This window comes from Epinephelus fuscoguttatus, linkage group LG23, assembly GCF_011397635.1.
Source record: "Epinephelus fuscoguttatus linkage group LG23, E.fuscoguttatus.final_Chr_v1".
NCBI lineage: Eukaryota > Metazoa > Chordata > Actinopteri > Perciformes > Serranidae > Epinephelus > Epinephelus fuscoguttatus.
The window spans coordinates 35,843,440-35,867,492 of NC_064774.1; the positions used below are offsets into that span (position 1 = coordinate 35,843,440).

Here is a 24,053-nt window from a genome sequence, read left to right on the forward strand (position 1 = left end):
TGGCCCCGTCAAACCTCATCACCTCAGCCACAGGAAGCTGCTTAGATCAATGGACTGATTTGAGGGCCAGAGTGCTTGTCTCAATCCCTCAGCTTCATCAATAATTGTTCAAATTACAGCCCGCACACGCCTACCTGTCCTATTTTATTTCTAATGCCTCACTCTTGTGCTTTCCTCTTCAATCAGTCTCTAGCCCTTTCCTTTTTTTTCTTTCATCTTTCTCGGTCATTCTCTGACTGTAATTCTTCTTTCTCTTTCTTCGTTTCCTGCTGCATCTTCCCTCGAGCCTTCCCATTCTCAACTCTATTCTCCTTTCAGCTCTTTTCTTTGTCTCTTGGTCTCTTGCCATGGTCCTTTTATCTGTCTCCCACTTTATCCCATATCTCTCTTGAGTGCTTCTTCTCCCTTGCCCTTCTTCTCTTAGTCCCAAAGGCCTCGGGCTCCCAACAGCAGATTATTACATCTCCTTCAGTCCTGTCGGTCTAATTAGTTGTTGGATTGAGCATCGTCATTCTACTGAAGTCTCCACGGGCAAAATCATCTTCACAATTCCACACCCAGAAATATATGTTTGTGTGCATAAATGGTTTGTAGTTAAATCTGTGTTGATGATACTCTTTCGGGATTGCAGTGGAATTACAGTAAAATAGTTTATTGTTGTGGATGCACCCCATAATTTCAGAGTGTCAGGGAAGGATGCATGTGCATTTGTGGGAACATTGCCAGCCCTCTCTGTCCCAGTCTCTTCCTTGGAAAACAGGCTGCCAATTTGATCAGAGCCCAATTATAGCAATTTCTTACATATTCATGAGAGAACAGAGGAAGCTAGAAAAGAGGACGGAACCTGCAGAGACTTAAATAAGTGTGGGGATCAAAAAGAGAAAATGGCTAAAATATCTGTTTGACATAAAAGAGGGAGAGAAAATGACAAAAGATGGGTGAATAGGTAGTAGCTGGAAGGTAAAGTGTGAAAGGCTTTAGGTTCAAAAGGAAATATGGTAGTGACACACACTTTGAGATTAAACATGAACCAAACAAGAAAACAGCAGCATCATCACTGCGGACTAAAATAAACTTTGCATAATTTCAGATAGTGCTAAAATCATGTGTTTAGTGTTGTAAGTTATATCTGTCTTTCTTAGGAGCTCTGTTTTAAAACCAGTGGAAATAAAGCCCTGGAACAATCAAATGATTCTACTGATCTATAACAGCAGACTGTCTTTTGTCTGACTTTTGTTGATGGATACTTTTTTCTTCAGTGATCTGTTTGATGCTGATAGTCTGAAATTAACCTGCTCTGGAGCAGGTTAGCTGTACAGCACAAGTTGCCACTGTGATTTATCCCAGTAAAAAGAGACCCAGCTTCATAGTGCTGAAATCACAGAGTTAACCCTGAAGTTACATCGTTAACTTCAAATCCTGCTTCATAGTACAGGCTTCAGTTCTTAACTAACTCCAATGTAAACCCATCACAGTTCGTGTCCAGTGTAAAACCACAAGACACTCAAGACAATGTGCGCACTGACATCACTCATTACTACGTTACTCATCTTACGTAACAACTGATTTAATATTATCCCCAAAACATGTTTTTTTAACCTAACCAAGCATTTTTGGTGCCTAAACATAACCCTTACTGTTTCACAACATTAACCATGTGTTACAATGTGTGAGACATTGTGACATGTCGCGGGGCAACACAATTCATTGGTATTTGACAACCTGGGATGAGAATGGGCTGGAGTCCCAGACTGAAAAAAATCTAGCTGCCTATCTTGGGTTAGAGTCAAAGTGCCACCTACTGGCAGAAGGACTGCTGTCAAAATTTGCTGTTAATTCTACTGGTCCTTTCTCCTTTGTAATTCATCACATCATGCTGCCAGCCCTGTGAAACAGAGAGCTTACTTGAGAACTGGCTGTAACTGTTGTGTTTTCAGCCTAAGTAAGATAAGATAAGATAAGATAAAATAAGATAAGATACACCTTTATTGATCCCATAATTGAGAAATTCCAGTGTTACAGCAGTCAAGGTGAAAGAGTGAGATTAAAGATTTCAAAATTTAAACATAAAAACTTAAAAAACTGGGGATGCAAAATAAGTACAAAAATACAAGAAATGGCGATAAATAACAATAATAATAATGAGAAGTGAATAATAATGAGCAGCACTGAATGAAAATGAGCAGTGGATAAAGGGAGCACATCTAGTGCAAGTGATTGTATGTGCAAAACAGCAGACAGCTGACAGCTGTGGTTTCCATAAAGTGTCCATAGTGTCAATAAAGTGTCCATGGTGCAGTTTACTGTGAGCAGTGCTGGTTATGTAGCCTGACAGCAGCAGGCAGGAGGACCTGCGATAGCGTTCCTTCACACACTTTGGGTGAATCAGTCTATCGCTGAAGGAGCTCTCCAGAGCTTTTATCTCCTCCTGCAGTGGATGGGAGTCATTAGTCCTCAGAGATGACAGCTTGGCTGTCATCCTCCTTTCTCCCACCACTTGCACAGAGTCCAGAGAGCATCCCACGATAGAGCTGGCCTTCTTGATCAGCTTGTCCAGTCTCTCCCTATCTGCAGCCGAGATGCTGCTGCCCCAGCAGACCACTCCGTAAAAGATGGCTGATGCCACCACAGTGCCACTGTGACACTGTGGCTGATGCCACCACAGTGTCACAGAAGGTCTTCAGGAGAGCCCCATGCACTCCAAAAGACCTGAGCCGCCTCAGCAGGTAGAGTGTGCTTTGGCCTTTCATGTATAGTGCTGTTATGTGATTAGTCCAGTCCAGTTTATTGTTAAGATGAACACCCAGGTAGAGATGGGCATCAATTTTCGATTATCGATGATTGATTGTTAAGGCTTTTGATTGATCACAAATAATTTTGATTGATAGTCGCAGTGTTTCCCCTACAATGCCTGGCATAGGTCCGGCGAACCGCCTTGCCAACGAGACCCCCCCGCCTGGCGAGCACGGCGGCTCGACGGGCCTACGAGACCCCCGCCGGACCTATGCCAGGCAAAAAATCAGAAACAGACAGAGGCTCTCATCACTCTCCAAAGCCTCGGCGGCTTCCCTTGAGGCCTCTGAAAACACTACGCCATTGAAAGACGGAGGTTTTGCTGAAAACTGAAGCCTGTAACTCTGGCTGGCAACAGTTGTAAACACCCAGGGGTGAACTGCGCATGCGCGCCATTCTTCCTCTTTGGCCTGGGGGGTTGAAGCTCAAAACTGGGGCAGCTACGCTCTCTTGCGGCGACAGTCTGCACTGCACTCTTTTGTTTTCTCTCTTTTGAAATACTCGCTTGTCAATTAAACGATAATTGATCGTTAATTTTATTGATGATCGAATAATGAATTTTGATCGTTTGCCCATCCCTACACCCAGGTACTTATAAGATGTCACCATCTCAATGTCCTTCCCCTGGATGTTCACCGGTGTTGGGGGGAGGAGGCTGTGCCTGCGGAAATCCACCATCAGCTCTTTGGTTTTACCCGCGTTGATCTGAAGGTGGTTCCTCAGGCACCAGTCCACAAAGTCCTGGTTCAGTTCTCTGTACTCCCTGTCGTCCCCATCTGTGATGAGGCCGACAATGGCAGATGACAGGTGGGGGTGTTGTCTGAAAAGTCTACAGTATAGAGGGTGAAGAGGAACGGTACACAATCCTGGGTCCTGACATACTACGGCCGGTCCGTGAGGTAGTCCAGGATCCAGGATGTGAGGTGATTAGCCACCCCTATGTGCTCCAGTTTGTCCCTCAGAAGTGCAGGCTGTATGGTGTTGAAAGCGCTGGAGAAATCAAAGAATATGATTCTCACAGAGCTTCCGAGCTTCTCCAGGTGAGAAAGAGCAGCCGTGATGTCTGGGCCAGGGGAGGGGCAGACTGATCAAATCTATTGAAGAACAGATTCAGATCATTCACCCACTTCTGGTTGCCTCTTGCCTGGGAGTCCAGTATCCTGAGATGGTTTTCAGACCTTTCCAGACTCCATCTTCTTTTTATATCCTTCTTTTCCCCGCCTGATGTTTCTCCGTAGCTCCTTCTGCACGGCCTTCAGCCCCTCCTTATTTCCAGAGTTAAAAGCTCTCCGCTTCTCCGTCAGGAGAGCTTTTATATCTGGAGTAAACCAGGGTTTGGTGTTGGAGATGCAGCGTACAGTCCTGGTGGGTACGATGCTTTCCACACAGAAGTTTATGTATTCCGTAATACATGATGTCAGACTGTCAGTGTCGTCCCCATGGGAATTACTGAGTACCTCCCACACAGTGGTCTCAAAGCAGTCTTTCAGGGCCTCCTCGGCCTCATCAGACCACCTCTTCACATACCCCTTTTCCACCAAAGCAGCTCCAGTGCTGGTTCTGGGCCAGTGCTTAATTTGGAACCGGTTTTCCTGTTTCGACCGGCAAAAGAACTGGCTCTGGGCCAGAAAAACTGGTTCGAGAGTGGCACCAGTTCTTTGCTGGACTAGAAGAAAGAACCAATACGTCATGGGGAAGTGGGCGGGGTTATTGAGCTGCTCAGCCGCTGCAATGAATGCTGGAGGCGATGGTGGACAAAAGCGTAACGCTGCCACAAACGGACCCCGGTAAGTTTCTTTTCGAACATTTTCGCCTTGCACATAGTTGTTTAGTGTTACCAGTTTCTTCAGATAAAAGCTGTGTCACAATTTAGGGCCCGTGTCCCTCGGAGGATGCGGCGCTAAATTGGGACACAGCTATTGTTTGTGGTGTCTGCTCGGGTTAATGTTAACTGATCAACAGGTTAGCCTTGCTAACATTAGCTAACGTAAGCAAGTTACTTAGCCATGGGCTCACCTACCAGTTCCACTTTCAGTTGGCTAAACATTGTATAATGTGTAGTGGACGAGTCACTGTTTAACGCGCTGTTTTTCATGTGGTCTACAGAGTTATCTGCCGTCGAACAAGACGATGCTAACTACGAGCTAACGTCGCTACTCCACTGCACCTTGCCAACACCATCCAGCAGCTGAGGTCAAAGCAACACAGCAAGGACCTGAATGATGCCCTGCTGCAGAAGCTGGAGACTGACACCAGTGTGTTTCTTCATGGAAAGTTTTAGTTTTGCACATTCAATGCACACTTGTCACTTTTATCATTAGCTTGTTTTTTGTATTTAAATAAATTCCCTTCTAAAGAGACATGTCTGCGTCTGTATGTTTTCACTTAATGATGTACAATTTAACTATGTAATAAGTTCATGTAAAGCTAGTAAAAACAAGTCAAGACCTCAACAGGTTACCCATTTATGAAGATGCTTTTCATAGATGTCTTAAGTCACTGTGTTTATAAAGAAATGAGAACATGACAGTCATAATCATTTATATGAATTTATTGAACTGAAGGATGAAACAATATTGGTGATATTAAGTAGTCCAGCAAACACAGGTAAAAGTTGTCAGGTAAGCAGCAGCAAAACAGCAAAAACAATGGAGAGTAGCAGCCACAACATGTGCAGCATGCACAACCAATATAACAAACATTTGAATGGCAGGTTTTTAGGAGGCACCTCCACCGTCCTTTCAATCTCCCAAAAGCCACTTCCACAACCGACCGTGCACTGCTTAATCTGTAGTTATAGGTGTGTTGTTCAGGGGTCAATCTGCCAGTGTCCGCAAAGTGCTTCATGAGCCAGTTCTGCATAGGGTAGGACAAAAATGTATCGGTAAATAAGCATGTTGAGTGGAGAGTGATCAATACGAAAATCAATAGCTAAGCATCCTCTTTTGTCCAGCTGAAACTACAATAAGCCCTCAGTAGTCTAAATAAGTACACAACACATAACGTTACACATTTGCATTGTGAATTAGCTGTATTCTGCCAGCTAACGTTAGCTTACAACAAAGGCTAACATAACAATCTCACGTTCAGTGTTAGTAAGAGACAAACCGTTTTAGGTTATTACCTGTCTTCTGGAACGTAATTGCCGTCCATACAAATCTTGTCGAGCAGCACAAATACGACGTATGAGGCCTCGTAGCGCCAGGAGTAACAGCTGCACAAGTATGTGGTCCGCCGTTGTTGTGGTTGTTCAACGTAACTGACGTATACAATGACGCAATGACGTGGCACCCTAACCACCTCAAGCCATGGAAAAGCAAATTGGTTCTCAGCTGGTTCGCAAGTTGAACCAACTGAGAACCAGCACCAGCACTGGCTCTGAACCAGCACTGGAACTGCTTTGGTGGAAAGGGGGTAACAGTGCGGGTGGTTGCTGGTTCCCTCTGCACCAGAGGTCTGTAAACAGGCAGAAGATGAACCAGGTTGTGATCAGCTCTTCCCGGGGGGGGCAGGGGGATGAGTGGTATGCCTCCTTGGTGTTGGCATAAAATAAATCCAGTGTTTTATTGTCTCTGGTGTGGCAGGAAACATACTGGGTGAAGGTGGGCAGGGTGGTGGAAGGACAGGTGTGGTTGAAGTCCCCAGAGATCAGAAGGAGGGCCTGAGGTTGCTGTGTTTCCAGCCTACTTGTAACAGAGTGGAGAATGTCACAAGCAGACTCAGCCTTTGCAGACGGGGGGACATACACTGCTACCATAATGACATTAGAAAACTCCCTGGGTAGATAATATGGTCTCATGCCAACAGCCAGCAGCTCAATGTCCCTGCAGCAATGCTGTTCCTTGATAGTGATGTGCCCAGAGTTACACCATCTATCATTCACAAACACAGCTAGCCCTCCTCCTTTCCTCTTACCACTGTCCGCTGTCCTGTCGTATCTGATGAGCTGGAATCCGTCCAGCACGGCGATCGTGTCCGGTACTTCTGTGTTCAGCCATGTCTTGGTAAACACCAGCACGCTGCTCTGCCGGTACTCTCTCTGATGGCGAGTCAGCGCCGACAGCTTGTCCATCTTGTTGGGGAGTGATCTTACGTTAACATAAGTGCTAGCTAGCTAACTGGAAAAAAAACTCCAAATAAGAAAGTTAAATGAAAAGAAATTGAAAGAAGCTCAGCGGTGAGCAGGAGCTGCTGTAACAGGCGTCCGCACTGGGGGCGCCATCTTGCCAAGATGATAGAGCATATGAGCTACAGTGTGCTACCAGCCCTGTGAAGTTTCGTACCTCACTGTTACTGGCCAAGTTTCAGCTAGAGTTAACTTCTAGAAAAAACTCTCTGTTTCTGCCGCGCATTCCAGTAAGTGTAAATTGCAATCCTTGCTAGCAAATTCCTGCCCCTAATCTATTGTGCCTGCTTGTGTTGTAACCAACCCTTCCTCCACAGGAAGCTACCCCCACAGTGAAGGCCAGCCCATTCTTTTGTTTGGCTAGTGTACCTCACAAGTCCCACTTAAAGGTGTCTGTCAAGCAACACCAAAGCTAATTAGATATTTGAGTTTTGTACTAAAACAAACTGTTGAGCCTCACCCTCCTTACTAGACCTAACAATGGAGAACCCCTGTCGAGAGCATTTTATCTCTTACCTTGCACAGAGCCTACTCCCTGGCTGTCCTGAACTCATCAGCAGATTGAGTCTCAGTAAGTGCAGTAAAGAGATAAACTCTCTCCTCAGTGATGAGTGTGATGCACAGACCACATCCAACGGCTCACTGTTAAAATGCTTGCTCTTGATCTTTCACAGCTGGTTTTCCTGTGAAACATCAAGATAAAACCTTGCCTTTCAGGACAAAGCAGCTCTAGAAAAGAAGGCTGAATTGCTTAAATGCCTTCTCGTTTCCAAAAAATTGCACTCTGGAACCCGTTTTCAAACGTTGCATTTTCAGGCACCCAAAATGCTGCTGTCGTGTAAACGATCAGCCAAAACGCAACTAAAGTTTACTGTTTTCAGTTGAAATCGTTGTCGTATAAATGGGACCTTAGTCTTTGGGAATCAAGTCAGCCTCTCAACCTCCACCCACAGACAAAGGTAACAGTGACATGACTTTCCATGTCTCAGACACAGACGTTGAGGAGACATGTAGTTTATCTTCAAAACATTCTGTCCAATGTCTTTCTCAGAGACTGGTCTTTGACACATTTACCCTTGCACAGGGGAAAAGGGGGTTAAAAACCTTTCAGCCTCTGCCTTACAACCCCAGAGACCTGCAGCACTTGATTAACATCTCCTTAGGAAGGCTAATTTAGTCTCACCTTCACCAGAGAGGAAATCAGACTGCTCCCGCTTTGAAGTGCTTGAGTTTTTAGCTAAGGACATTGTACTATTTGATCAAGACAACTGTGATCAACATATTGATGATTATTTGAGAGAATTAGACAACTTTCTAGCTGACCTGCCACATGCAACAAAAAGGGAGAAGATTAAACTTTTGTGGAAGACCAGCTCCAAAGATATCCACAAGTTTATTGGGTGCCAGCCTCCCAGTGTCAGATAAAACTACACAAAGCTCCATCAAGCAACGACAGAAGAGTTTTCTTCTACTGATAACAAGATTGGTTCTATGGTTGCAGCCCTCCAAAGTAAACATTCACGTCTTGAGAAATTATTACAAACGTTTGAGATACGCATACTTTCAGGGCAAGAGTGCACCAGGCTTAGAAGAGAACCCAACCTTCAAGTCCTTGTTCTTGCGTAACCTGCATCCTAAATCACAGACATAGTCATACACATGATATTGTCATTGTAGATGCCACTCTCTCCATCTCACCTGAACACCTTTACATATCTCACATTCTTGTTCTCACTCACACCTAGTGAGAAATACAAGCTAGTTATTATACATGATGCCAGTGTCATTGTTGTTTATCTGGAGTTTATTTTATTACCTGACGGTTTTGTTTTGTGTAGACTGTTCTTGCTTAGCCAATATAGATAGTGCTGACAAATGCCCAGTTGGTCTACGAATTGCTCAGATGTTACAATGTGAATGGACTGACAAATGAAATTTTTCAACTGTGGACTGAACATGTTGTGCCCTCAGGATCAAACATCAAGTGCAATCCTCAGACCAAAGTGGGGGTGTTGGGATTCACTGGACTACAGATGATTGGTCATTTGTTAAAATATGAACTGGACATGTGAAGGCTTCTTCTCTTGCCATCTGAAATGGCAAGAAACCTCATGTTCTTTGCTCTTCAAACAAAGACATTTATTTGACACCCATCTCCTCAAGATGCTCCACCTCACACCTCAGTGAGAGACAAGTCTCGAAACTTGATTGGACAGTACTTTGTCAGAAGTTCTGCTCCTCTCACTGTCAGTCTCCCTCTTTCCTTCTTGGTCTTTGACCAGCTCAGATGTATCTCTCTCTTCCTCCTGGGCTCTGACCAGCTCAGAGGCCCTTGCCCCTGAACCACTAAAGGGAGGGCAATTGCTCACAGACTCTCTTTCTCCTGGACCATGACCTGCATGCCCTCAGCAGGGCCAAATCTGAAACCAGAGAAATTAGTGTGCAAACACAAGGTTTGCAACTAACTTTCCAGCAACAAGGTGAACCAAGTTGAGTTAGCACCCCAATGTCTAACTCTGAGCCCGAGCAACCAGCTTCCTTGGATCTGCACCTTTGGAACAAAGGACACAGCAAACACTGCACCTGGAACCACAACTCTTTCCAGCTTTCCCCTGCCCGCTAACAAAAACAGCACGCTTCAAACCAACTCTAGCCTCCATCCATTCAAGGATTGGTAACGTAACAACTGGGCATAGCTTTATCACAGCTGTACAGGCTAAGCAAGACTGTTTAACCTGTTGAATATGATTTAATGCTGTTTACTGAGTTGTTGTGATGGTTTGAAATTAGGTTATTGGTTAGTTGGCTTTGCCAAAGCTAAGTGAGATTAGTTTGCTAATGCTTACCACAGGCAAGAGTCTTGATTGCAACTAAACATCCTCTGCACTAATCCAGCCCCTTTGCAAAACAGATCACATTCACACAGACTCACTTACATATTGTCTTTCAACATAGCTACACCCAAAGGGGCAGCTCAAAGTTCCCGCTTCTTTTCCTATGTCTTTGTCCAGACCACACAGTCAGACAAACCCTCCCCCAATCTGAAGCCAGCTTTGATGCGGCCATCTTGTTGTTCTCTGTTGTCAGCCATTTTGTTTTGTTGGCCAAACGGCCCATTGTTTCACACACCCACCTTCCTCTCTCTCTCTCTCTCTCTCTCTCTCTCTCTCTCTCTCTTGGACACACACACACACACACACACACACACACACACACACACACACACACACACACACACACACACACACACACGCTTGTACGTAGAGATAGCTAGTTAGGATTTGTGTGTTTTGTTTTGCTTTGCTTCCTTTATGAATGAATATATTTTTGGAATCATACTGTTGCACAAGAGTGAATGAATAGTCAACCTCTGCTAGGTCAAGAACTCTGAAATCCTTCAGGCTTTACTATTAATGTGGTAATGGTTATTAAATTTCTATTTAATTATTAATTAGAATTCCAAATTGATAGTTTAGTGAACTTTTTGAGACTGATATCTTTAACTGGCTATCATTTTCCCTTTTTGGGAATGGCGCCCCACAAGGTGAATTAATGTAAATTTAGTCACATTATTTGGGGACCAGTTGGGGACCAATTTGATACTTTAATTTGAGATACTTTAATTTGAGATCTATTGATACTTTAATTTGAGATCTATTATGAGGTCAGGCCCGTGTTAAGACTTATGTCCCAACAAATTGTGCTGCCATGTAAAACATAGCATTGGTGCCTAGATCACACATGTGTCCCCATGTGACGCCCAGTATTGTTCTCAACATTTTTGGTGACACAGCCCCCCAGACTGACTGACACCAGACTGAACCGTCAAGGGAGCATGCTCAGGGCAAGGCTATTGCAGCAGTGTGACAGGGAAGCAGAAGTCCTTCCAACCCAAGATACAGACCTGATAAACATCTTTATAAATGGGCAACCACCAGACTGTCAGAAGGGGGTTTGTTATCCCTAGTCAACAGTCCTTTCCTTTAATTATCTCTCAGTTATTAATGCTTATGGATGTGAACAACACCAGCATCCATTAGCCCTACAGCACCATCCACAGACCAGGGAAACTCCAATGAATGGCTAGGTCAACTCGACATGCCATCATACACAGATGGACAAAAGGGTTGGATGGGGGGCCACGGCATTGCAATGTGGCATTGATTGAATAGATCGAGTTTGTTTGTTTGTGTGCACATACAATCTTGCGCGGGGACATTTATACTGTGCAGCACCCCTCAGCGAAACTATGTTCTTGTTCACATGGTTTTGATTGAAATGGAAGATATGTGACTGTTCTTTAGTTATGCACAATGGAACCTGTAGCATATTAAGACCCTGACACAACAGTATAGGACAGAAGATACAAGAAAAGAAAAAGATTAAAAAAAAAAGATTGCATAATTCTTCAGAGTCTCAAAACTAACCAGTAAAAGATGATAAAAATGTACAATTTACAACGTTTGTTGACAAGTTGAGATACAATACAACAAAATCAATGAAGTGTTTTAAATTTTTGCTAATTAAGGTCCTAATTAGTTTGGAGAATAATTTCTGCCATTTTCTCCTCTGCTTATGAAACTCTTAAGCATCTTAAAAGTCCCCCTCCCCACTCCTAACATTGTCTTTAATTAAGGGCTAAGATGCTTTGTGAAGAACTTTTATCTTTATCAGAATTCAGTCTTAATTGTAACTTTTTGCACGGAGGATTTCTGAACAGAACCCCAGATGTCCCTTCATTCCACCTGAGCAAATGAAATCCTGCTAGTGAAGTCAGCACAGGCTTTCTGTGTGGACAGGGCAAAAGGCAAGCAGAATCAAAGGCCCATGTAATTGCCATTCTCTCTTCTCTGCCTGAGCAGTTTAATGAATAGTGGCAATCTCAAACTACTGTTAAAATGGTAACGAGTGTGAGGGTCACTGGCTGGCCTCACAAGAAGAGCATGGTCAAGGTCCTACACAAAAACCACTTCAAACAGATGTGACTAGTGGCGGCTGGTGTCCTGAAACATTAGCACGGCCATTGAACAGAAAGGATGAGAGTAATGGGGACCTATTTGGATGAATGAAGCACCTTATTTTATACAAGCATGTGTGGGTGCCTGAGCAAGCAAGGAAGCAGGGATGCAGTGGCACCAAAATGTTCTTTGAATAACTAGTTAGGGTTTTACAGTCAGAACAAGAACATATTGTTTAACTGTGACTTATTTAAAGGATTAGTTAACCGGAATTACAAAAAAAAAAAAAAAAAAAAACTACAACACAGATTCTCACTTACCTGTATTAATGTGCAACTAGTTTTGTTTTTATTTGTCAAGGTCTTAAAGATATACTCTGCAGGATTTTCCTAAAAAAACCCTCATACTCATAATGAAGTGATCCCTAACCCTCCCAATCATCAGAACCCACTGGTGGTGTATATATATCTGCAGATACTCTGCCCTATGCCTGTATTTCCCTATCTCCTATAATAACAATAATGGTAATAATAATAATAATAATAATAATAATAATAATAAAGATACATCATACTTATAAAATGCGTTTCATGGCACATGACACTTTACAAATTCAGGGACACAAAAAAAACAGAGCAAATAAGGGATGAGGAGAAGAATCTGTCAGTGATTGTAAGCAGCATTGAACAGGTTAGTCTTGAGTGATTTTTTGAAAATGGAGAGAGAGGGGGAGTCTCAGATGGGTTTGGGGAGTGAGTTCCAGAGGGTGGGAGCAGTGATGGAGAAGGCCCTGTCCCCCCAGGATTTGTGCTTGGTCCGGATGGGGTGGGACAGGAGGTTGGCATCTGCAGAGTGGAGTGTGCGGGGGGGAGTATGATGATACTCAGACAGGTAGGGTGGGGCCTGGTTATTGAGGGCTTTGTATGTTATGAGGAGGATTTTGAAGTGGATTCTCTGGGGGATGGGGAGCCAGTGGAGCTTATGGAGAATGGGGGCGATGTGGTCATGGGTGTGAGTGTGGGTCAGTAGCCGAGCAGCAGAGTTCTGGATATACTGGAGCTTATTGAGGGTTTTTGAAGATGAGCCATAGAGTAGACTGTTGCAGTAGTCCAGACGGGAGGTGATGAAGGTGTGGATGAGGGTTTCTGCAGCTGAGGAGGAGAGGGATGGACAGAGGCGGGTGATGTTCTTGAGGTGAAAAAAGGCTGTTTTGGTTATGTGTTACATACATAACATTTTTTGTTGATAGTTGAGAAAAGTGCTTTTGGGTTTCCAGAGACAGAGTGAATCAGTTGAGAGTAGGTGGATCAGGCACAGGAAAGGGCGTCTTTGTATTGCTGCAGATGGTCCTTGAGGGCTTCCAGGTAAACTGTGAGGCCTGTTTTATTGCAGAGTCTTTCGAGTTGCTGGGCACGAGTTTTCATTAAACTGAGTTCTGTGGTGTACCAGGGAGCAGAGTGGCTGAAGCAGACTGTTTTGGTTTTGAAGGGTGCAAGCTGGTCGAGGCAGGAGGAGAGAGTGAGATTGTAGTAGTCTGTGACGTCTGAGGGGCTGTGAAGGTCAATAAAGGGAAGAGTGGGAAAGCAACAAGTTCAAACGTTGGATCAAGGAGGCTATAGAGATCAGGAGGCGGGCCAGGAACACCATCAACCGGGATGAGGGGGCTTTCATGCTGTCACATACCTGGGACTCTCTCATACAAAGAACACTGGGCGGCGGGGGCCGTGACCAGCCTGGCAATGCGATTTGCCAGGCTGGTCACACCTCCGGGATACTACCAGCTAATAAAGACACGTCATGACGCACATCAGATGACGCTTCTGAAGAAGACTGCAGTGACAGTCGAAACATGTCAAGGTAAACTACATCTCCTTAAAAACTCATTGAGAAAAAGAAACCTTTCTTTTTTTTTTTAGATATTTTTTTGGGCATTTTGCCTTTATAGATAGGATAGTCAAGCGTGAAAGGGGGAGAGAGAGAGGGAGGATGACATGCAGCAAAGGGCCACAGGCTGGATTCGAACCCGGGCCGCTGCCAAACCTTTCTACACTGAATCTAATTTGAGTAGACAAAATGAACCTCATATTGCTTGGTATGAATGGATTGGGGTGATTTAGCCAGCCTATTGTTGTGATGATATTAATCACTGAGTAGTAGAGCATTCAGCTGACCAGAGAGCAGGAATGGATTGACCTAACTGAGAGTAAACAAACTTGTGACAGACAGTTAGCCGGCAGCCACAGGCTAGCTGACCAAAGCGTCAACCACAACAAAGTTATCCAGAGCATGTCATGTGAGGACAACTGGGGATAATTCAGCCAGCGGATTATCTCACCCAGGTGCAGAACTGAACGATTCAGACGCTCCTTTGCCCACCGCCATCAGACTGTACAACAGCGGTTTGGCTTAGCTACATCTAGCTCTGAACGGACCTATCTTGCATTTGTCCAGTAATGACACTTTATCTGCCACCCTATCACTTTATTCCATTCAACACTTTGTCTGCCATTTTTCAGTCACTTTATTCATCTGATGTAGCAATTTTATTGATGTAGCAATTTTATTTTATATTTTATTTATCTATTATCATCTTTCATTTTTTTCTCTTTAATCTCATTCTATTTAATGTCCTTTGATTTTGTCTTGTGCTGCTGTGATACTTGAATTTCCCCCCTGGGGGATCAATAAAGTATATCTTATCTTATCTTATCTTATCTTATAAAGATGAGCAGCTTGAGAGCTGGGTAACTGGTAGTGTCAGCAGTTGGAAACTTTCCTGCAGCTGGATGACTGTGATGGCAGCTAGTGGGAAGCTAGCTAGCCAGCTAACCGCAGCTAGCAGGAACGTAGCCAGCTGTCAATGGCAACCAATCAGAGAGCAGTCCAAGCCAGTGGAAGGCTGTCCACGGCAGGACAGGTGATGTCCAGGAGTTGGTTGCAAGCAGTAGTGGATGAGCTAGTCAGATTGAGCCGAGAGGATAAAGAAAAGAGCAGAGGTGAGCCGGCGAAGCAGCGGAACAAAGCCGGAGTTACATTTGTGTCAGCAGGTAGGCAAACATACCAACTAAACACAGCAATCAATGATCCAGGTAGCAGTTTGTAGAATCAAAGAAGCGAAACAGAGCTTTACCAGGCTGGCCGGCCAAAAGGTTGCTCTTAGTACTGTGAAGAAATAGGAGAAAAAAATAGGATTTATCCTGACGGAGAAGTGGCAAACGAACAACGCCAGCATCCTCTCACATCCAGGGAATATGGGATGCTGTGTTTATAAGAAGGTAATGACCAGGTGCCATATTCACAAACATTCTGAGAATACTCTCAGAGAGCTCCTAACTTAGCCTACATTTTTTTAGTATGGAGTTCTAGCCAAGGAAAGTTCTCAGAGCAACTCTGAGAGGGGATGGGACAAAAACTTACACCTTAGTGAAGAGGTGTGGTTGACCCCACTGCTGGGTATGAGACATTCTTTTAAAAGATGTGATTGGTTGTCACAGACATGCCCTTTTGTAAGCCTACAAGGTGTGGACACCCTATGGAAATTAAATGTACTGCATCACAATATGAGACTGAAAGTGTTTTCATTGTTATTGTGATCACTCTGCTGATGGAGGGTTGAGACAAACAAAAGTCATCACTGCTGCACCTTTGCATTTTTTGTGTTTTCCAAATATCTTCGTGTTGTGATCATTTTGTTTCTGGCATTATAGTGTTATTTTATTGGGTGGGAAATGTGTGCGTATCCCTACTGAGATAGACCACAAACATAATTCCTAAGACCTAATCTGTAGCATTTCATTTACTCACTGTCATTCAGTGTTTAGAAAATGTTTCTCCAACCTCTGTGTTTCCACCATTGTCTTCTCTGATTAAGACACTCTTAAGCCTCTTGAAAGTCCTCCTCCTTACTCCTATTAGCTTTTCACCTTAAAGCCTCTGGAAACCCAAATCCACAATAGCCTTCTAACTATGTAATTTAGGGTCTTATGTACATAATATTAAACATGTAAAACAATTAGAAATCTGTTTCCATCCAAATTTGAAATATCTGTCTTTTAAGTTTTTGTACATTCTTGAAATTGGGTTTGATTTGGCTATGGTTATCTCTGAGATTTATTACGCAATAAATTCCAAACCAATCATAAATCATCCGTCAGTTGTCTCATCCCGCCCCCCAGTGGCAGCGCAACAAAACCTTTCTGCTCCAGCTAAATTGAGAGAGACGGCCGGCCAGCACCGGTCTCTCCCGCTTTGACGGTCGGTGTGTGTGTGTGTGTCAGAGTAAAGACAGATTTAATCTATTAAGACTGGATGTGTTTGAATAAAAAAGGCTATTATCAGAAAAACGGAGCAGATTTATGTTTTCAATGAAAACGTATCTCAATGAAGAAAGGCAAAGCGCTAGCCTCCCGTTGTCATTCATCTCAGCTAACGGCCGGGCTCAACCGGGCACGTCTGCAGCGCGAGTCCCGTAGCAGCTCGCCCCCCTGTTAATCAATTACAGCGGCTCCACCGGCAACGAGAGCGGCGCGACAACTCTATTTTACGCGGCTCTTCTATCCGTGACATCCGTGACACTGTGTCCATGGCGGACATTTGAAAGCGAGTAGATAACAAACAGTACAGTAAACTTGTAGATAACTCAAATATATGTAATAACTTAGGTGGAAAATGCTTTAACATTTCATGCAGCCTACATGCAGCCTCTTGGCTCAGCAAACAATAAACAACCCCGCTGGCTTCTCTACGCAGTCAGTGGAGCCCAAATGAATACGCCGCGACGCTACGCTGTACGTTTGCAGCTGGTGGAGCCTGGCCGTAACATTGCATGTAAAAGTTATGCTAACTATTCTACGAAGTAACATTAATATAACATTAACATTAACATTAATATGAATCACAAAACATTTTGAAACTTACCATTCAGTGACTATCTGAAAGGAATCATTTTCAGCTTCTACTTCGTCCTCTGAATCATCAGAGGGCTCAAACATGTACGGCTGGATTAAATTTGTGGCAGCCATTGCTGAGCCAGGGAGATGTCAATCAAAACGAGAGAGCTGTCAATCAGAGCGTTATCTACCACGCCCACTCTGTCCTGGCAAGTGGTCTAAACAGCAAAATTAGCTGTTTTTAAACCAGGTTTTCTAATAGTTATTAATGGTTATTTTCACTCAGACTTTTGTGGATGATTAATGAGACACTCGACTTTGATATAATATATGCATTTTTACTATTTCAAGCTGTGTTTCCAAAGGCTTTAAGATACGATAAGATACACCTTTATTGATCCCACAGTTGAGAAATTCCAGTGTTACAGCAGTCAAGGGTAAAGAGTCAAATTAAAGATTTCAATATTTAAAAAAGGAGCGCTTTTAAGGTCTTGGGACTTGGGTTGGGAACCGGAGGGTTGCCTGTTCAAGTCCCCGTCCGGACAAAATATGGAGCATGGACTGGTAGCTGGAGAGGTGCCAGTTCACCTCCTGGGCACTGCCGAGGTGCCCTTGAGCAAGGCACCGAACCCCCCAACTGCTCGGGGAGTCTGACCAAGCCAGCCCCTTCACTCTCACATCTCTCCACTTTGTGCATGTATAGATCCTGTTTGTGCATGTGTGTGTCTTTCAGTCCTGTGTGTTAATGACAAAAGAGTGAAAAAATTGAATTTCCCCTCAGGGGGATTAATAAAGTATATAAAATTAAATAAATAATAATTAGTTAATAGTTATCTGTCCAATTTTGTCCTCTGATTAAATACAACAAAGACTGATAATATGTTTTTTTTTGTGTGTACACACACAGCTTTGAAGAATAACATAAGCGAATTTAAGCAACATATCTTTTTTATATCAAAGAAGTGTAGAAAAATAAATGTGGACTCAACAGAACACAGTTGGCCTCATTTCCAAACAGTGCATACGCACAAATCTATGCTTAAATGTTTTACACTCAAGTCTGGGATTCATCAACATTTTCATACCTGAATTATTTCGCACTCTGTGAACAAATGTAGAATGGCCTCGGACCATAGGTACAAACAAATAAGGGCCTGGCCCTAGGGTCCTGTCTGGTGTGGTAGACCCCTACTTCTGTTGTTTTTGTATTGAGTGCCTGTTCCTCCATGATTAGTGCTTGTGTGCTGTCTTTCAGTCCAGCCTTCTCCAGCCACTGGTAGGATTCCTTGATATCGGCCACTTCTTCAATCTGTGGGTGATACATGCCGTGCAGAGGACTTGTCCTTCCATGATGGTTTATCCTCTTCTTCTGCACTCTCGGTTTCTGCTGCCTGAGGTATTCACTTAGCAGCTCATCTTCGGGGGCCATCTTCCTGAGATATTCTTGGATCTTGGATGTTTTGTACTGGACAGTGGCTCTGACGCTCACCAGTCCTCGGCCCCCCTCGTTCCACTTAGTGTACATTCACATCATCTAGCAGACTTTCAGAGGGTACTAAATCACTTAGTCTTGGTAATCAGCTTTGGAGGTGCCGGAATTCCAGTTTATTCATTACTCTCAATCTCAGGTCATTCACCCTTACTGTAAGGGAATCTGTCTTGTAAGGGCTTGGTACCCAATCTTGGAGTGTGGGGGTGATGATGACATTCCCACTTTGACCTGTCATCCTGGCTCCCCCTAGCCGTGGCATGTTTGTTGTACCTCATCAATATCTAGTCGGATAGGTCGGATTTCACCGACCACCGATCAGGTATATGACTACACATAATCTGAGGGGACCCCTCCATTATTGGCCCAATCAAACAAAATGGGGGCACTACACAGCTAATTTCTTATTTTGGCCTAACCCCCATATCGATTTTTACTAAACTTGGTAGATATGTAGAGCAGGATGCCTCAAGGTGACTGGAGAAATTTAACTCTAATTGGCAACTGGGTGGCGCTATAACAACAGAAAAATGCTTAAAAATTGCTAAAATGCGACTGATCGCTGTGGCTCCCCCTGTGGCCGAATGTTGTTTTTTTCCCTAATTTTTGGTATGACTAAGTCATGGTATGTTATGTTGTACATAATCACTGAATCTGTCAGTGTGTCATTCTGTCAGTCAGTCATTCTGTCTGCCCCACGTTTTTCTACTCACTGACGTGGTCAATCTATGTGAAACTGCACATAAGCATTGAGGATTGGCATAGGTAGAAGGTGACAAAGCTACCAATGGGTATGGACTAGTATGTGTATATATATATATATATATATATATATATATATATATATATATATGTATATATTCATTCGTTCATTCATCTTCTAATCGCTTCATCCTCTTGAGGGCCGCGGGGGGGCTGGACCCTATCCCAGCTGACATCGGGCGAGAGGCTCACAACCACTCACGCTCACATTCACACCTACGGACAGTTATCAATTAACCTAATCCCCAATCTGCATGTCTTTGGACTGTGGGAATATATATATATATATATATATATATATATATATATATATATATATATATATATATATATATATATATATATACATGTATATATATATACATGTATATATATATATATATATATATATATATATATATATATATATGGGAAATCCCTTGAAGGGATACATTTTGCTAAAAACCAAGCCAGCAACTAATTAATGCATAAATGAAGTTTCGTTCAGCTGTCAGTATATTTCACAAGTGAATTTCATGTTTCAGAAACGCAAGCTTTACTTTTGTGTCACATTTGACATCACAAACAGGCAGGAAAACACTGACACATACACAGACACACACTGACACATACACAGACTCAGACACACACACACACACACACACACACACACACACACACACACACACACACACACACAGACATACACAAACAGCATTCAGATGGTGTCAAAGTCTCATTCCCCAAAATTAATCGGCGTGGAATTTTCTTTTGTGCCCCAAGAATATAAATTGGGCTTCATCTTTTTCTTGGAAAATAGACAAAAATGAACTCCTCACTTTTATTACAGACTGTGATGAATTGTTTAAGTGTGTGGTCTCTTTCTTGAGAATGTGAAACGCCTGGAGGGATGAGGAGGGGGTGCTGCACACTTTGATGGAGTACTTGCGTTTCACTGTTTTGGCTTTAAAAATGAATGAGAGCATTGTTTCTCCAGAGCCTCGGAGTCTGTCTTTATTTCTCCTCAGTGGCTTCCTTTCTTTAATGCTCTCTCCGTCTGTCTCCTCCATAGCTGATTGATAGCGCTCCACTGACACACAGCTGATGGTAATGTCTCGGGGACAAACAGTGGTTGTCAAGCGTTCATGGTCAACTTGGCTATGAGCTTGACTCTCAATGGGGTCTCTCGTAGCTCTTGTATGAAGTCATCCGTGGGTCCTGACCACCCTGTTGATTTTTCCCCAATAAAAGCTGTGAGGCCTATTGCCCACTAGCTTACAAACAAGAGACCCACAGTGACTGATTATGGGGTTGGGGTGTAATGAGGTGGTTTCAAGAGAGTGATACTTCCTCAACAACATAGTTCATCAAAAACTTCCTTGTAATTCATTATCTGAATGAACAGAGGATGTAGAGACTTTTTTCTGTCAGTGATTGTGAAAAAAAGAACTTCCAGACTTTGTTGATGACAGGACATGTTTTGTGATACTTGAGGACTCAAAGTATGGTTCTGTGATTTATTTGTTTTCAACTGACTGGCATGGCATTGCATTTCCTAAAAAAAGAGGGAATTTTTTGTTACCACTTAGGCTGGATCCTCAGACTGTGCCAATTTTACCCTTTAGTTCAATGAGCTGTCGGTAGAAGCTTCCAAATTGTAGTCTCTAGTGTAGACACACTGCTCACACTAGGGGCAGAAAATTTTATTGGCATTGGCATTTGGGTGAATGATGCATACCTCGATCTCATGGGATTGATGGACTGAGGCACATTTTTTTTCCCTTTTCATGTACAAGACAGACGATGCAATTTAATGTGTAACATTTAGAAAGCAATAATTTTAGATTTATATTGCAGACAGGGTTTACTTGTAATGAGCAGGTCAAATGTATTTTGTGTTAGAGAAAGGATGCAAGCTCTTAGAAGCCGTAGAGTATTACTTTTTTTATGTGGAGTTGCTCTTCTAACACAGCTCAGGCTCTGTATGTATTGATGCAGTATAATGCTGGCTGACCCAAGTGATGTGCTTTCTGTATGTGGTCAAGTTGTTCTGCTGCATATCTCCAACATTTCAAAAGTCAACTCAGGTGGCCGATGTTTTCCTGTTGTGTCACCTCAGTTTTGTGCATGCTAAAGGACTCCACTAACGGCCACAGGCTTTATGATGAATACAGTGACTGTGATCTTACTGTTGTGTGATGAGACAGCTAGTACCTAATGGTGTCCCGGGGACAATAGAATACATGTTTGGAATGAACAGAGGTCTTCCCTGGAATGCCCTCTGGATAAGAGGACACAGTAAACTCACTAATGCTGGACGCAGCCTATCGTATCCCTGATAATGCTACAGTCAGGATGTTTACATGACATTATGGAAAATTGATTTATTGTGTTAGTCCCACTAAAAATGAATTTTTAAAATTATGTAAACATGTTAGTCCCACTGACATCATACTAAATCGAGTTTCTTAAAGTTAGACTAACACCCAGATAATGTAGGTATGGTAATGCAGTCAGTCGGACCCTATTTGGCCTTAGCACTATGCACATGCTTCACAATTTCCACCCCAGGTGCTGACTCGGAAGTCGAATAGCATTAAATAGGTAACAGAAGAAGAGAAGAAAAAGAAAAAGTAAAGCTTACAGCACACACAAAATATACAGAGCTGTAAAGTTGTCCATCATGGTACCAGTTTGCTGCTAGCTAATCGTAGCTAACATTTTTGTCAGTTGTTTGGTTTGTGATGTATAAGGTCAACTGGAAAAAAGTCCAGTACTAACAAGCTGAAAGGTAGCATATTGCCACCTAGGTAAATTCTAACATTCTCAAGATGTGTTCAGTGTAATTCTGTAAAATTAAGTTTTTGGCATGAAACTTGAATAAATACAGATGTTTGAAGGGGAAATTTGTTATTTTCACAGCAATAATAAATAAGTATTAGAGAGGTAATTATGATGTATTATATATAATAAAAAGGCTTTTGGAACAGAGTATTTTTTTAAAGATGTTTTTATGTGAATGATTATATTATTGGTTGTTTCAGAAAAGTGTATGATTGAATTTGTGCTCATTCAAAGATAGTGTAATGAAGGGCTTAATTACTTTTAAACAGTTCAATCATATTTTATAGTGTAGATTTCTTTGTTTCCCTGTCACAAAAGAGGGAATAAATAACAGCAAAAAAAAGAAAATGAACAACAGTATAAAAACATTGGTATCGGCTATCGGCCAAATTCTTATTTTAAACATCGATACTGGCCCAGAATTTCAAAATTGGTGGATTCCTAACAACTAGTGCTTAAACGATCTGTTGATTAATCAATCTGTTGACTGACAAGAAATTAATTGGCAGCTATTTTTGATCATCAGTTGTTTGAATCACTTTCTTAAGCAAAAACTTGAATCATTCCCTTAATCCAGCATGTCCAATGTGAGGATTTTATGTTTCACCTTCTTCTTTCTCACAGTAAATTTAATTCCTTTTGCTTTTCGACCATTTGTTGCAAAGCACAAGAAATTTGGTCTGGGTTCTGGGACATTGTGATTTTTTACAACTTTTATACAGTTAAATGATCACTTGATTAATCAAGAAAATAGCAGGCAGATTAACCAATAGTTTAGATGATTCTTAGTTTAGGGTCTTACTGTAATGTGCTCTAAAGCTGCACTAATCAATGCACATATATATATATATATATATATATATATATATATATATATATATATATTTATATATATATATATATATATATATATATGTATGTATGTATAAAACAGTGGATCAAATTAATATGTGTGATGTGAATGTCGGCGGCTGTGGCTCAGAGGTAGAGTGGATCGTCCACCAATTTGAAGATCAGTGGTTCGATCCCCGGCTCCTCCAGTCTGTACGTCAAAGTATCCTTGAGCAAGATACTGAACCCCAAGTTGCTCCTGATGGCTGTTCCATTGGTGTGTGAGTGTGTTAAGAAAAAAACTGAGTAGCAGGTGGCACCTTGTAGGGTGTGTGTGAATGGGTGAATGTGACTCAAAGTGTAAAAAGCGCTTTGAGTAGTCGGATGACTAGAAAGGCGCTGAACCCACATACAAGTATCACTAATTCTGCAGTTTCACACTTTGATTGTACAAAGCCTTTTAGTTTCTTGGTACATTGTTTAGGGTTTTTGGCACACAGCTCTGCTCTCATTAATGAACAGTAGTAACTAGCAGCTGCAGCAAGCTTTGATAAACCCACTGTGCGTGACCTACTCAGCATCAAACAGCAGACAAAGTTAGTTAGCAACTAGCTGGTGAACATAGTCAAATATTTAGCTGCTAAAAGCTACAGGCATTTTTTCTATCTGGGGTTTGTAGAGACTTTAATAGAACTAAAAGGAGAGTAATATTGGCCATTTTTGATGGTCACAAACACAACTCAAAATAAATGCTAATGTCCCTTTGTTGTTTTTCTAACCATAACAACTTCAGGAATGAATAGTGTCACATGTGTTTTCAGTATGGCTTACATTTTCAACTTGAGGCCTAAAGCTGAAGGAAAAATAAACCAAGATTGGGTTGTTGAGGCACAAGTATTAAGTGCGTAGCATGGTAAATGTAATCCTTAAATCAACGGACCAGTGCTGTTACTGCCTGCATGGTACGATTGTTAAGCTTTGCACCAGTATCTCATTATGAGAAGGACAGCTGTGCAGAGGCGGACAGCCTGTTTCCAGTGACACCAGTTGAGTCACAGTAGGCCAATGACCAATTGGGAAACACCTGCTCTATGCTGCCTGACTCAGATAGCCTCACACAGTTGCTTGTCCACAAATTCAGATATGGAGGCAGAGACTGCATCAGTTAGAGCTCTTACTGAAGTTATCAGCCCTGGCAGGCCGGGTGCTGCTCGGGGATATGTCCTCTGTTACGGTTTTCTGGACTCCATAAATATCTTTAAAAGCCAAGCTCCACCAGGGTCTGAATTCCTGTTTGGGTTGCTTTGAGCCAAGTGCCCTGAGACTCCACTCGGTGGCTTTGATGGCAGTCTGTGTTTTAGAAATAGGTCTACAGCTCTTAA

At 42.6% G+C, this 24,053-nt stretch overlaps 1 protein-coding gene across 3 annotated transcripts in view; it reads left to right on the forward strand.

The window, feature by feature from the left end:
* sorcs2 (sortilin-related VPS10 domain containing receptor 2) overlaps positions 1-24,053 on the forward strand; it is a 1,110,317-nt gene that overhangs the window by 227,509 nt on the left and 858,755 nt on the right. The window lies entirely within an intron of this gene.